This window comes from Salvelinus namaycush, chromosome 16, assembly GCF_016432855.1.
Source record: "Salvelinus namaycush isolate Seneca chromosome 16, SaNama_1.0, whole genome shotgun sequence".
NCBI lineage: Eukaryota > Metazoa > Chordata > Actinopteri > Salmoniformes > Salmonidae > Salvelinus > Salvelinus namaycush.
This window is the reverse complement of record NC_052322.1, coordinates 18,010,727-18,026,922: the sequence shown is the minus strand read 5'-3', so window position 1 is coordinate 18,026,922 and position 16,196 is coordinate 18,010,727.

Below are 16,196 nucleotides of genomic sequence, written 5' to 3'. Positions count from 1 at the left end.
TTGTCTTTCACTGTTTGGGTGGGGCAAAGAAAACATCCGACAGCTGTCTCTCTGTGTTGGTCGTGATAACCAAGTGCCAGACAGGTTAAGATTGATAGGAAAACCGCCAAGTTTATTATTTGCAGTCTCTTTATAGACAGTTTGTAAGATAAGAGAGTAAAATATTGCTCAGCCCACCGTGATATCTACACGCCCAAGCTATATTCAGCCTGTACTTTTGGATATAGCACTTTCTGTCAATTTATCTACATGGTTGGTCAACAGATATCTGCCACCATTTACACACCCCTCCCAGTAATCACAAGACACCCATGTGACCCCCCCCCCCCCCCCCCCCCCCCGAATGGAAAATATTAATCCAAGGCCGTTAGTGAGATTATGAATGTGCCCTCAAACCAAGTGCCAATGTGTCCCAGACACTAGACAAAAGCAAGGCCATGCCTGGGGACAGTCTAATCAACAACTCTGACTTTATACAGATATGCCTTTGTCCAGAAGAGGAGTATAAACAGTATATGACAGTAGAGAGGCAGTATTACAATCACAGTACACAGTAGAGCCATAGCTTATTAGAATGACAGTATTCTCCGGCACCATAGCTTAGAACACATAAAAGCAGATGAACATTCTGTCTGTAAATCCGTCTCTCTACTGTTATCTTTTGTATCATCAATGAAAGTAATATTGGCAGGAATCTTGCTCCATATTGAGAAATCTCTGCATGATTTAAACATGATTTCAACAGGTAATTTTTCTGTAGAGGTGTGACAACGTTTGGAGAGAGGCCATCTATATTTTACTGGACAGATGTGTCTGGGCTGGGGTGGAGCTGAGTTTTGTATTTACTGTGCGGGAGGACCAGAGGAACCCACCCATGTGAGACAAACGAACGACTGCCCCCTCTCGGAAGTTCAAGGCCGACCGCGGTACTGCAGGCATTGTTGACAGAAAACAGGAAATGCCGATCTTCATTGTTCATCTTCGTGTACATAAATAAAACATTCAAAGACAATCATGTTACCAATAGTAATTTCTAATAAACCAGATGTATGTCCTTGAACCGATTATTTTAAAATCGCACACAGAAGTAGTTTTTGGGATAATTTAGTTGCTAATGGCAGCCTGCAGTACCCCGGTCTGCCTTCAACGTGAGTTAACCAATAAGAGGCAGCAGCACTGAGTTAGCCTGCAACGTTACGGCCACTTCAAGCCATTCACTCCATCCCTCTAACCCGGCCCTGTGTGTGACTAGGGTAGTCAGAGATTATGAACACATCTCAACTGGCTGTTTTCATGGCGGGCGGGTCTCCCTTGGTGTAGACACAGCTGTGCGGCATGTCATGTTTTTCCTCTTCCTGCCAAGACGCGCCCCTGACACCCCATCTCCCCTCACTGATGGTAAAATAATATCCGGCAGGAATGGAGGAAGAGGGGAGAGGACAGGGCCGTAGCAGGTAAATCTGTCCCATAGGATTACAGTGTCGCCAACACGTAATGGTAGAAACAAGACTGATGATGCAAACTGTCAAGTAAAAATGAACTAAATAATTCCCTAATCCCACTGATATTTTTTTTTAGGACTATGTAATGTTATATTAGTTACATACTACACACAAGCTAAGGAATAGTTTCTCGACGAATAGTGTGGCAGCACAAGTATGTATCATCGTTCAATACTCACCAGTAGTCATTAAAGGTGGAGTCATGGCAACAACAACAACAACAAATAATCAAAAGAGTCCCTATTTTAGATACGGGTGTGTTCGTAAATTCAATCTGGAAAGCCAGAGTGCGCTCTGGGCATTCGTAAAATCAGAGCATTGTCAGTTGTCCATTCATAAATTCAGAGCGTTTTGTTCTCGAGTGTTCAGAGCGCACACTGGATGCTGTGGCCGAAGAGTAGGGTTGATCCGAGCGTTCGGACCTCACAACGACAGTCAAGCACCCACGCTAACGTCGGCTAGCTTGCTAGCTACTTCTATACACAAATTGTACTCACCCTAGCAGAGCTGGTTAGGGTGTTTTCATGTTATCTAGCGCGTTGGTGACTGTAACTGCTGCTGGCAACAACTTAATTACGCCTTTTGCCGACTTTACTGACACCGGCCATATTCAATGGGTGTTGAGGTTCGTAAATGAATCAGTTATCCTGCGCTCTGGCTCTGAAATCGGAGTAGATAGCCAGAGTGAATTTACGAAAGCACCCTACTTCTTGAAATTTAACTCAGCATCAAACACCCTGACGTATTGCTTATTTTTGAGCCGGATCCACCTCTCAGGTGTGGACTGTTTCGTTCCGGAACCTATTTGCCAGTATCCGGTATGTCTCCTGACATGAAACATAATTTTCACTGTTTCTAATCCGAGTCGCCTCCTCTGTAATTCTGATGCCCCTTAAAAATACGTAGACTAATGTGAAAACGTTAATTTTCAGCCCGCGCCTGATATTCTAAGAATTGATTTGGTTTGGGCCAGCTCAGTTTTATGATTTGCGCAACATTGTAGCCTAGAGACCACCTCGTGGCAGTTGCTGTTGTGTGAGAGAAAAGCCTGCCTGTATCACTCACATAACCAGAATGAGATGAACTTTCTATGATTTCTCTCCCTTTCTCTACTCTGATAGACATGAGCCTGCAACTCTCATCTCTCCAGCGTTGCACTTCATCATTTATTTTGAAATAACTGATGAAGTCCCCTTCCCATGGGAAGGGTGCTGGACAAGTGCTGCAGCACCCCTGATAAATTGGAATAAATTTGCCAAAGTTCAAATCAAAATCAAATAACATTTTATTGGTCACATACACATGTTTAGCAGAAGTTATTGCGGGTGTAGCGAAATTCTTGTGTTTCTAGTGTGCAACAATATCTAACAAGTAATATCTAACAATTTCACAACAATACACACAACACACACACAATTTTAAAGTAAAGGGATGGATACAGAATATATAAATATTTGGGACGAGCAATGTGAGAGCGGCATAGACTAAAATAGAGTAGGATAGAGTAGAATACAGTATATACATATGAGATGAGTAGTGCAAAATATGTAAACATTACTAAAGTGACTAGTGTTCCAATTATTAAAGTGGCCAGTGATTTCAAGTCTATGTATACCTAGGCAGCAGCCTCTAAGGTGCTTGAGATAGAAGCTGTTTTTCAGTCTCTCGGTCCCAGCTTTGATGCACCTGTACTGACCTCGCCTTCTGGATGATAGCAGGGTGAACAGGCTCAGGTGGTTGATGTCCTTGATGAACTTTTTGGCCTTCCTATGACATCTGGTGCTGTAGGTGTCCTGGAGGGCAGGTAGTTTGCTCCCGGTGATGCGTTGGGCAGACTGCACCACCCTCTGGAGCGGTGCAGTTGCTGTACCAGGCGGTGATACAGCCCGTCAGGATAATCTCAATTGTGTATCTGTAAAAGTTTGTGACGGTTTCAGGTGCCAAGCCAAATTTCTTCTGCCTCCTGAGGTTGAAGAGGTGCTGTTGCGCCTTCTTCACCACACTCTGTGTGGGTGGACCATTTCAGTTTGTCATTGATATGTATGCTGAGGAACTTGAAGCTTTCCACCTTCTCCTTCTCCTGTCGATGTACTCCCTCTGCTGTTTCCGGAAGTCCACGATCATCTCCTTCATTTTGTTGGCGAAGGGTGAGAGGTTATTTTCCTGGCACCACACTCCCAGGGCCCTCACCTCCTCCCTGTAGGCTGTCTCGTTGTTGTTGGTAATCAGGCCTACTACTGTTGTGTCATCTGCAAACTTGATGATTGAGTTGGAGGCATGCGTGGCCACGCAGTCATGGGTGAACAAGGAGTACAGGAACGGGCTGAACACGCACCCTTGTGGAGCCCCTTTGTTGAGGATCAGCAAAGTGGAGGTGTTGTTTCCTACCTTCACCACCTGGGGGTCGGCCCATCAGGATGTCTAGGACCCAGCTGCACAGGGCGGGGTTCAGACCCTGGGCCCCAAGCTTAATGATGAGCTTGGAGGGTACTATGGTGTTGAAGGCTGAGTTATAGTCAATGAACAGCATTCTTACATAGGTATTCCTCTTGTCCAGATGGGATAGGGCAGCGTGATGGCAATTGCATTGTCTGTGGACCTATTTTTTTAATGTATTTTCTATTTAACCTTTATTTAACTAGGCAAGTCAGTTAAGAACAAATTCTTACTTACAATGATGGCCTAGGAACAGTCCCTGAACTGCCTTGTTCAGTTACTGGCCCAACACTCTAACCACTAGGCTACCTGCCGCCCCTATTGGGGAGGTAAGCAAATTGAAGTGGGTCTAGGTTGTCAGGTAAGGTAGAGGTGATATGATCATTGACTAGTCTCTCAAAGCACTTCATGATGACAGAAGTGAGTGCTACGGGGTGATAGCCATTTAGTTCAGTTACCTTTGCTTTCTTGGGTACAAATAAAATGTTATTGGTCACATACACATGTTTAGCAGATGTTATTGCGGGTGTAGCGAAATTCTTGTGTTTTTGGCTCCAACAGTGCAGTAATATTCATTTAGTTCAGTTACCTTTGCTTTCTTGGGTACAGGAACAACGGTGGACATCTTAAAGCATGTAGGGACAGCAGACTGGGATAGGGAGAGATTGAATATGTCCATAACCACTACAGTCAGCTGATCTGAGCATGCTCTGAGGACGCGGCTAGGGATGCCGTCTGGGCCGGCAGCCTTGCGAGGGTTAGCACACTTAAATGTCTTACTCACGTCGGCCACGGAGAAGGAGAGCCCACAGTCCTTGGTAGCTGGCCGCATAGCACAGTGTTATCCTCAAAGCGAGTGAAAAATATGTTTAGCTTATCCGGGAGCAAGACGTCGGTGTCCGCAACGTGTCAGGTTTTCCCTTTGTAATCCGTGATTGTCTGTAGTCCCTGCCACATAAGTCTTGTCTCTGAGCCGTTGAATTGCGACTCCACTTTGTCTCTGTACTGATGTCTTGCCTGTTTGATCATTTTACGGAGCTATATTCCCAGTCACCTTGCCGGGGTTAAATGCGGTGGTTCGCGCTTTCAGTTTTGCGCAAATGCTGCCATCTATCCACGGTTTATGAATTGGGTATGTTTCAATATTCACAGTGGGTACAACATCTCCTATACATTTCCTGATAAACTCAGTCACCCGTATCTGTGTATTCGTCGATATTATTGTCAGAGGTTACCCGGAACATATCCCAGTCCGCATGATCAAAACAATCTTGAAGCATGGATTCCGATTGGTGCTATAGAATTACTGCCGTATGTTCATAAATAAATGAAATAATTCCGAATACAACATCAGGAGTAGATCTATAATTTACCCACAGAGGATCAATAGCTTATTTGTTTTAAAATAGCCTAGCTATGGATTGTGCGTAGACCAATCACAAGGCATTGCCTACAGTCGGGAGCACTGTGAAAATCTGTCAGTGAACAGCATGCAGCCAAAATGACATCGAATTGCATGAAATGCGTTTATAAAAGCGCCTCAGGCCTCCCGGGTGGCGCAGTGGTCTAGAGCACTGCATCGCAGTGCTAGCTGCGCCACCAGAGTCTCTGGGTTCGCGCCCAGGCTCTGTCGCAGCCGGCCGCGACCGGGAGGTCCGTGGGGCGACGCACAATTGGCTTAGCGTCGTCCGGGTTAGGGAGGGTTTGGCCGGTAGGGATATCCTTGTCTCATCGCGCTCCAGCGACTCCTGTGGCGGGCCGGGCGCAGTGCGCGCTAACCGAGGGGGGCGGGTGCACGGTGTTTCCTCCGACACATTGGTGCGGCTGGCTTCCGGGTTGGAGGCGCGCTGTGTTAAGAAGCAGTGCGGCTTGGTTGGGTTGTGCTACGGAGGACGCATGGCTTTCGACCTTCGTCTCTCCCGAGCCCGTACGGGAGTTGTAGCGATGAGACAAGATAGTAATTACTAGCGATTGGATACCACGAAAATTGGGGAGAAAAGGGGATCAAATTTATTTTAAAAAATAAATAAAAGCGCCTCTACTCTACTGCTCTAGTCTAGACCCCTATTCACATGGGATGATATGCATGCAATGCTTTAATATGAAGGGGATTTTCCTGTACCTCAGAGCTCCCAGGTCAGCCCCTTCTCGCGCTCACTTTTTGTTCTGGCACCTCCAGATTTACAAATGAAGTGTTTACATCATGGCCACCCATGCTCAGGAGTTTCCCATTAGGAAGGAATGTTTACCAACTTCCTGTTTCTCTGGGACTGTGTTCCCTGTTGGCCTGTTGATGTTGACTCAGAGCTTATCTCTCGGCAGTGTAGACTCAACATCTGGCCTGAGAGAGCAGGGCAGGATAACCTCTGGCAAGAAACCTTTCCACAGCTACAGAACAGATGTCTACGTAGTGTCTATCTGAGACCCTCCCCTGGTACCCTGTATGGAAATGGGTGCAGGGATTTTTTTTAACCTAGGAGTTGATGGAGAAAATTGGCATTTTGCTGGTTATTGGATAGTGGTAATGTACTACAACAGATAAGGATATGTATTGTCCTTTATGAACATTTTAGTTGATACATGGCACTGCTTTATAATAATAACGATTGGTTCAGGAGACAAATATGAATTCATTTAAATGGCAATGTCATTCACTCCCTTGACTATACAATAACAGTCACCATATGGACACCTCTGAACCTTTAATGACAGTAGAGATGCATATAATGATTGAAATCAATGGGGAAATCCATAGAGTTCTAAGTGGAATCTCTTGGGCTCCAAAAATGTTACACTGTAGTCATGAGGCCAAACAATAAGGCGTAGAACAGAATCCCAATCGGCCAATCTCAGTTTTCTAAAGCATGGAGTCAATGAGGCGGGAACAACGGCTGCTAAAGTGCAGGCGGGATATCTGCAGAGTCAGGGGAGTCTAGAACTGTCTGGCTGTGTTCTCACTCTGTTTAGCCCTGAGAAAGCAACCTCTCAGACCCTCAGTTTGTTTCAACAAATCTGTAGTTGCAGTGTGGAGGGTGGAGAAGAGAACAGATTATAAAAGAGATCTTTCATCAGGAACACAATATAGGCTGTCAGTTTGCTAGCCTAGGATCAGGTGCTTTTATCACCGAAGGAAATGTCTCATTTTGACAGGGCCTTTCTTTTTTGGGGAAATACCATTCCAAATTGGCACAGAGAGTTTAACTGTACTGATTCACAATATGAATCAACATCAGCATAGAGCTGTAGGAATGCTTGTATCAGCTGGCCATTGAGAAGAGCATGTCAAGTTCTCATTTCAGAGGGGGGAAAGTAGAAATACATTTTTAGGCAAGTCAGTTAAGAACAAATTCTTATTTTCAAAGACAGCCTAGGAACAGTGGGTTAACTGCCTTGTTCAGGGGCAGAACAACAGATTTTTACCTTGTCAGCTCGGGGATTTGATCTTGCAACCTTTCGGTTATTAGTCCAACACTCTAACCACTAGGCTACCTGCCGCCACTACAACTTAACCGGAAGGTCAGCTAAGGACAAAATAACTGCAGCAAATAGATGTCTGATTATACACAGCGTGATGCCATGATGCCTAATATATATGGAACTTAATCTGACCACTACCCTGACATGGTTAACCTTTAGTTGGGAATGGGGATCAATGTGTCCAGCTCAGCCCCCAGCGCCTGCACCCGCCCAGACATTGGACAGTTATTTTGCAGATGTTATTGCAGGTGCAGCAAAATGCTTTTGTTTCTAGCTCCAATAGTACGGTAATACCTAACAATACAAAACAATACACACTAATCCCAAAAATAAAAAGAACGAGCAATGTCAGAGTCCGGAATAGAAATATACTCTGAGTGTACAAAACATTAAAAACACCTTCCTAATATTGAGTTGCACCCCTTTTTCGCTCAGAACAGCCTCAGTTCATCGGGACATGGACTCTACAAGGTGTCGAAAGCATTCCACAGGGATGCTAGCCCATGTTGACGCCAATGCTTCCCACAGTTTTGTCAAGTTGGCTGGGTGTCCTTTGGGTGGTGGACTATTCTTGATACACACGGGAAACCGTTGAGCGTGAAAACCTCAGCAGCGTTGCAGTTCTTGACACCCTCAAACCTGTGTGCTGGGCACCTACTACCGTACCCCGTTCAAAGGCACTTAAATCTTTTGTCTTGCCCATTCACCCTCCGAATGGCACACAATCCATGTCTCTATTGTCTCAAGGCTTAACAATCCTTCATTTGACCTGTCTCCTCCCCTTTACCTACACTGATTGAGGTGGATTTAACAAGTAATAGCAATAAAGGACCATAGCTTTCACTTGGATTCACCTGGTCGGTGGTGAAAAGAGCAGGTGTTCCTAATGTTTTGTACACTCAGAATACATGTACACGATGGTGTGTATGGACAGTATAGGAATAGAAAAGGTGTGTGCAGCAGTAGTTAGGATGAGCCTTGACTAGATACAGTAAATGCGGTGCCTTCAGAAACGATTTAGTTTGTCCACATTTTGTTGTGTTACAACTTGAATAAAACATGTATTACTGAACTATACACACAACACCCCATAATGTCAAAGGGATTTCACCATGAGGCCAATGGTTACAGAGTTGAATGGTTGTGATATGAGAAAACTGAGGATGCATAGACAACATTGACCACATTGACGTGTGTACAGTATTCCGGATAGTAGCTCATATCCCGTTTAAGGTCTTATTCGGGATAAGCAGTTTACATGCGTCTTTTATATCCTTCTCATGAGTATCATTGTATCCATGAATAAACAGAATATTCCTAATTTAATTATGGATTAAATGGAACAGTAACTGAAATATAGACAATGACAGTAGGCCTATAACTTCTCACATGTAGAGTAATATAATATTAACTCCTGCAGAATTAGGCTATGCATTTGCTGCAGTGAAATTATAAAATAATTGTTAATTTTGTCTCAGTAACAGGAATGGAGAAATATGATTTATTTATTTCAGCATGCGAATGAGTGTGTAATGTGTTGTCTTTGACACTGTTATGCAAGCAGACAGTATTACAACCACATAAAATACAGTATGTACCTAAGACAAACTGAAGTCTTATCAGAAACGTGTTTGGTTTTCTCAGCTTTAATTTCCTTAAAACCGGTCAAACTGATGACATTTGGACATTTTGCACAGGACCAACCTTTCCACTGTTTTGGAGTTTTCTCCCCGGCCTTAAACGAAACAGACAACTTTACCGCTGATTACTAATGCATTCATTCTATCGATGTAAGACATTATTCTGGTGAGCACTACTTAATTTATGCTTCTAGATTAACAAGTTATGACAGAAGAGAAGCTGCATGTATCAAACTATAGTTGACAAACAAATGGCCAGTAGTAAATTATAGTAAATTAATTATAGTAGGCTAAATCATTATGGAATTATTGTGGTGGAGCGAACTGCCCAGGTATCCTACTTTATGAAGTGATTTGCTTGACAATCAGATGAAAACATCATCACACAACAAACATGGTATGTGAAACAGTCTTTGCAGACCACAAACACAACAGTAAACGTGATAAGATGTTTACATGCCACAGTATCCCGTCTTAGATTAGCATAGCCCAAGGATCTTATCCGGGTTTCTCATAACCGGGATACAAGCTTTTTGGGGTTATTGTAAACAGGATATGATGTGTATATGCGTCAAATCAAAAACAGAATACTTGAGTATCCTGAATAATAACGGTTTATTGGTGTGCATGTAAACGTGGTCTTTGTAGTTACTCTGCAATACTAATCTAAATGAAAAGAAGGAAGCCTGTACAGAATAAAAATATTCAAAAAAATGCATCCCGTTTGCAACAAGGCACTTAAGTAAAAAATGTGGCAAAGAAATTACATTATTGTCCTGAATAGAAAGTGCGATGTTTGGGGCAAATCCAACACAACACATTACTGAGTACCACTCTTCATATTTTCAAGCATGGTGGTGGCTGCATCATGTTATGGGTATGCTTGTCGTCGGAAAGGACAAGGGAGTTTTTTAGGATAAAAAGAAACGGAATACAGCTATAAACACAGGCAAAATCCTAGAGGAAAATCTGGTTCAGTCTGCTTTCCAACAGACACTGGGAGACATATTCACATTTCAGCAGGACAATAACCTAAAACATAGAATCAAATCTACACTGGAGTTGCTAACCAAGACGACGTTGAATGTTCCTGAGTGGCCTAGTTACAGTTTGACTTAAATCACCTTGAAAATCTATGGAAAGACTTGAAAATCGCTGTTTAGCAATGATCAACAATCAACTTGACTGAGCTTGAAGAATTTTTGAAAGAATACTATCCAGGTGTGCAAAGCTCTAAGAGACTTACCCAAAAAGTATTAACATCTGTAATCGCAGCCAAAGGTGCTTCTTATATAAATGAGACATTTCTGTATTTCCTTTTCAATAAATGTGCAAACATTTCTAAAAACATGTTTTCAGTTTGTCATTATTGTGAGTAGATGGGCGGAAAAAAAATCTATTTAATACATTTTTAATTCAGGCTGTAACACAACAACATATGGAATAAGTCAAGGGGTATGCATAGTTTCTCAAGGCACTGTACATATAAAGTGTGTAAAACTGTATGTAAACATTTAAGTGACCAGTGTTCAATGACTATGTACATATGGCAGCAGTCTCTAAGGTGCAGAGTAGAGTACCGGGTGGTGTCCAGCTAGTAATAGTGACTAAGTTCAGGGCAGGGTACTGGGCGGAGGCCGGTTAGTGGTAACTATTTAACAGTCTGCTGGCCTTTAGATACAGTAGAAGTTGTTGTATCGGTCTCTCGTCACAGCTTTAATGCAACTCTACTGTCTCCGCCTTCTAGATGGTAGCGGGGTAAGCAGGCCATGGCTTGGGTGGCTGAGGTCCTTGACGATCTTATGGTTTTCCTCATTCATTGGGCTGATCGTACCACCCTCTGGAGAGCCCTGCGGTTGCCGTGAAACAGCCTGACAGGATGCTCTCAGTGGTACATCTGTAGAAGTTCGTGAGAGTCTTACGGGCAAAGACTAATTTCTTCAGCCTCCTGCCTCGCTGTTTCGCCTTCTTCACCACACTGTCTGTGTGGGTGGACCATTTCAGATTGTCAGTGATGTGCACACCGAGGAACTTGAAGCTTTTCATCCTCTCTACTGCAGCCCCGTTGACGTGGATGGGGGCGTGTTCTCTCTGCTGCTCCTGAAGTTCACGATCAGCTCCTTGGTTTTGTTGACGTTGAGAGAGTTTGTTGACGTTCACCTCCTCCCTGTAGGCTGTCTTGTCGTTGTTGGTAATCAGGCCTACCACTGTTGTGTCGTCTGCAAACTTGATGACTAATATGGAGATGTGAATGGTCATGCAGTCATGGGTGAACAGGGAGTACAGGAGGGGGCAGAGCACGCACCCTTGTGGGGCCCCCTGTTGAGGATCAGAGTAGCGAAGGTGTTGTTGCCACCTGGGGTCGACCCGTCAGGATGTCCAGGACCCAGTTGCACAGGGTGGCGTTCAGACCCGGGGCCCCGAGCTTAGTGATGAACTTGGTGTTGAAGGCTGAGCTGTAGTCGATGAACATCATTCTTACATTGGTATTCCTTTTGTCCCGATGGGATGGGGAGTGTGCAGTGCTATGGTGATTGCGTCATCCGTCAATCTGTTGGGGCGGTATGCAAATTGAAGTGGGCCTAGGGTGTTGGGTAAGGTGGAGGTGATATGATCCTAAACTAGCCTCTCAAAGCATTTCTTGTTGACAGTAGTGAGTGCTATGGGGTGATAGTCATTTAGTTCAGTTACCTTCGCTTTCTTGGGTATAGGAACAATGGTGGACATCTTGAAGCATATGGGGACAACAGACTGGGATAGGGAGGAATTTGAATATCTCCAACCAGTTGATTTGCACATGCTCTGAGGATGCGGCTTGGGATGCCATCTTGGCCGGAAGCCTTGCGAGGGTTAACACGCTTAAATGTCTAACTGACGTCTGTCACAAAGAACGAGAGCTCACAGTCCTCGTGAGCGGCGGTGGCCAGTGTCGGCGGCACAGTGTTTACCTCGAAGAGGGCGAAGAAGGTGTTTAGCTTGACCAGGAGCAAGGCGTTGGTGCCCACGACGTGGCTGCTCTTCCCTTTATAATCCTTGATTCTCTGGAGTCCCTGCCACATACGTCTCATTAGTACCGTCAGTCGTTGTTTTTGCAAGGAGATACCAGTAGTGGAGCATGCTCTGGAAAGCTTGATCCAAAGATCTAGGCAGAGACTATTTTAAGGTATAGTAAATCTTTAATACAAGCAGATGTAGGGGAGATCTGTCTCTCTGATCACAGATCAGGGAAGGACTCGGAGGGGAGATGGTTGGATGTCCCTCGTATAGAGAGAGGTGATAATACAATCATATCGGTTACACAACAGCTATTTTATACAAGCAACAGTTCCAGAACCCAATGGCCTTGTGTTAGGGTGCAACAGTCTATGAAATGCAGTTCATTACAGTTCCCCACAGCACAGAGCATAAACCTTGAGAAGTTACAACAGCTCACCCCAAATTCCGCCACCACAATGCCTTTCCAAACCTGAGAGGTTTTATGAAATGGGGAGATGGAGAGATACACTGTAGCTAGCTGGCTCACATTCACATCATTTGACCCCTGTGACAGGGCTGGAATGTCCCACTGTACATCATACACATACTGTGTATGGTTAAAACACACAGGCACACCTCACACATAAATATATATACACACACATGCACACTTACACACACTCAACAATATCCAACAGAAACACAGCTGTGACATAGTAAGATATCCGCCAAACTAAACGCATCATGGCAGATTTTCTCAAGAGATATCCACCCCTCATTCGTGAGGATGAGATCCATTAAAAGGGTGGGAGACACATAAAGAAGCCAGTCTGGGTCCCCAGTGACTGGTCTGAGCACATGAGGGACTGACCAGACACATCCACCCCAACCCCAGCCAAACACTATCCTATCAACTCTCTCTCTCTCTCTCTCTCTCTCTCTCTCTCTCTCTCTCTCTCTCTCTCTCTCTCTCTCTCTCTCTCTCTCTCTCTCTCTCTCTCTCTCTCTCTCTCTCTCTCTCTCTCTCTCTCTCTCTCTCACTCACACACACACACACACACACACACACACACACACACACACACACACACACACACACACACACATGCACACCTTATCCTCAGCCAAACTCATTTCTCTCCTCTCCTGTTGATCAGCAAACACTCGGTCTCTGAGCAACCTTGTGACACATAGCTGGTCCGGGGTGCAACATTAATCTGTTAATGTGTTTACAGTTCTTCTCAATTGCTAAAACACTAAAACCCATTGGCTGAACAAAGTTCTCAGTTGCCTGGACTCATTTAGCTAATTATGCAGTCTGTTGTCAATACCTTAAACCACTTCACATGGTAAAACACAATTTGCAGATCTCACTTAGACTTTTCAGCAAAACTCTAAACACATTCTCATTCTCAAAACACATTCTGCACTCTAATGCACATGTCACCCATACTGGTAAACACAAGTGGCAACAATCAAATACAAATAGAGAACACATGTCATTGATTGTACACAACCCCTAAAAATTCATTTAACCTGTTTCAAATGATGCGACACAACCAATATAAGCCAGTTCAGAGAGCAAACAGGTTGTTGAAGGTGGGAAGGAGAAAGTCTGAGAATGGATAGAAGAAACAAGGTGAGAGGACGAGTGCATATGCGAGGTGGGCGACGAGGAGGAAGAGAAGGAGGAGGGCAAGAAAGAGGAAGAGGAGGACGAAGAGGAAGAGGAAGACAAAGAGTGGAAATATCTGATGAAATTCGAGCAACAGTTATAGACCATGTTCTTGTCCATGGACTGACAATGAGGGAAGCAGGACTTAGAGTGCAACCCAATTTGAGCCGATTTTCTGTGTCCACCATAGTAAGGACATTCAGAGAAGAGAACAGGTACAGTATACTACTGTATTTTTGTAATTGCAAATTTACTGTACTACACTATATGCAGCTGTTTCAATAGACATTTGTGAAGTTAATCACTGTATCTATTGTACTGCATGAATATGTTTTGTAACTGCACAACTACTTTTTGTAGAATTGCAAGGCTGCCACATGCAGGTGGAAGGACAGCTATATTCACTAGGGAGCAAGAGGCCGTTATAGTTGGCATGGTCCTTCAAGATAATGCAATATGACTCAGAGAAATCCAGGAACGAGTGATACAAGACAACACACACTTCCAGGGAATCGACAATGTGAGCATTTCCACAATTGACCGTGTCCTCCATCGTAACAGGATGCGAATGAAACAAGTATACAGAGTACCTTTTGAGCGCAACTCACCAAGGGTGAAAGAACGGCGAGTTCAGTATGTGCAAGTAAGTGTACATTCAGAAACATTTACTGTAATCCAGATTGTCTACAGTACTAACACATACTATGTGAATGACATTACTCTTCAGTACATACAATGTATGTGAATCAGAAGCCTAATTGTACTCTACAGTATAGCACTGTTTCTGTACGACTTACAAAATCCTACATACAGTATATTGTATTTCTACACAGACAATATTTGACTTGGAATCCTTGGACAGACCCCATGAGTTTATCTTTGTCGATGAAGCAGGTTTCAATCTAACAAAGAGGAGAAGGAGAGGCCGAAACATGATTGGACAGCGGGCCATTGTTGAAGTCCCTGGTCAACGAGGTGGCAATGTCACAATCTGTGCTGCTATCAGCAACCATGTTACCATGTTACACTCGGGCCATATAACACCCAGCACCTTCTAAGATTTATTGCCAATCTAAGAGATATTTTATTTGAGCAGCAGGTTCAAGAACAGCAGGGTCAAGAGCTAAATGAGAATCCTATTCCCACCTATGTGATAGTGTGGGACAATGTCAGTTTCCACCGAGCTGCTCAGGTAAGGGAATGGTTTAACATCAATGGGCAGTTTATGAACTTGTACCTCCCTCCATACTCGCCTTTCCTGAATCCGATTGAGGAGTTTTTCTCCTCTTGGAGATGGAAAGTGTATGATAGACAACCCTACACCAGAGTAAATCTGCTGCAAGCCATGGATTTAGCCTGTGGTGATATAGGTGAGGAATCATGTCAGGGCTGGATATGGCACACAAGAGGCTTCTTCCCCCGTTGCCTCAGGAGGGACAATATTGCTTGTGATGTTGACGAAGTGCTCTGGCCTGACCCAGCCCAAAGACAAGAAGAAGCACATTGATCACATGTTTACTCCTTTGATTTTTGTCCCTTTTAGTATTGTATACTGTAGTACAGTGCATTGTAGGCTGTATACTGTACAATGGACAAATGGTATGGCCCTGAACATTGTGCTTTCCATTTATTAACAGTACTGACTGCTCAATAGATTTTGACTGGCTGCAGGTTCATATCAACAAAGAAGAAGAATTACAGTATCACAGAGACAAAGAACAAGAATTACAGTATCACAGAGACAAAGGACAAGAATTACAGTATCACAGAGACAAAGGACAAGCTTGTAAGATGCAGGGTACAGTACTGTAAAAATAGGGGTACAAGGAGGAAGAACAAAAAACTAATTGCAAAGAGCAAAGCAGAGTAGTCATTTCTGATCAATTTTGAGATACTATGATAGAACATGTTTTCGTTCATCAAAAGACAATGACGGAAAAATATGAACATTTTTCTTCCTGAGAATTGTATGTTTTGAACAATGTGTTTTCTATTTTTCGGTGTATTGTTTACTGACTGCTTGAGAGTGTATATAATTTTGATCACTTTGTTTATGATTTGAGAGCAGTGTTTGATTTTGAACACAGGTAAAACTGTTTTGAGGCGAATGTTTCATTTTGCGAGAGGAGTCAGAGGTTATGTAAATAGTGCTTGAAGATGAGGTTTTGTGTTTAATGTTTTCAGGAAATGGAGCAAGGGTTCAGAAACTGTGTTTTAGCAATTGAGAAAAACTGTAATGTGAAACTATCTATTTGACCTAGACAGTTTGTGTGTATGTATTGATATGTTGGCTATGTGTGCCTGTAAAAAACATACATTTATGTAGTTCTGTATTTGAGCTGTTGTTTATTAATGTTCTGTATTATGCAATGTTTCATGTTTTGTTTTGTTTCTTGTTTTGTGTGGACCCCAGGAAGAGTAGCTGCTGTTATTGCAACATCTAATGGGGATCCTAATAAAATACCAAACACCAAAATAGTGGCTGTTGGT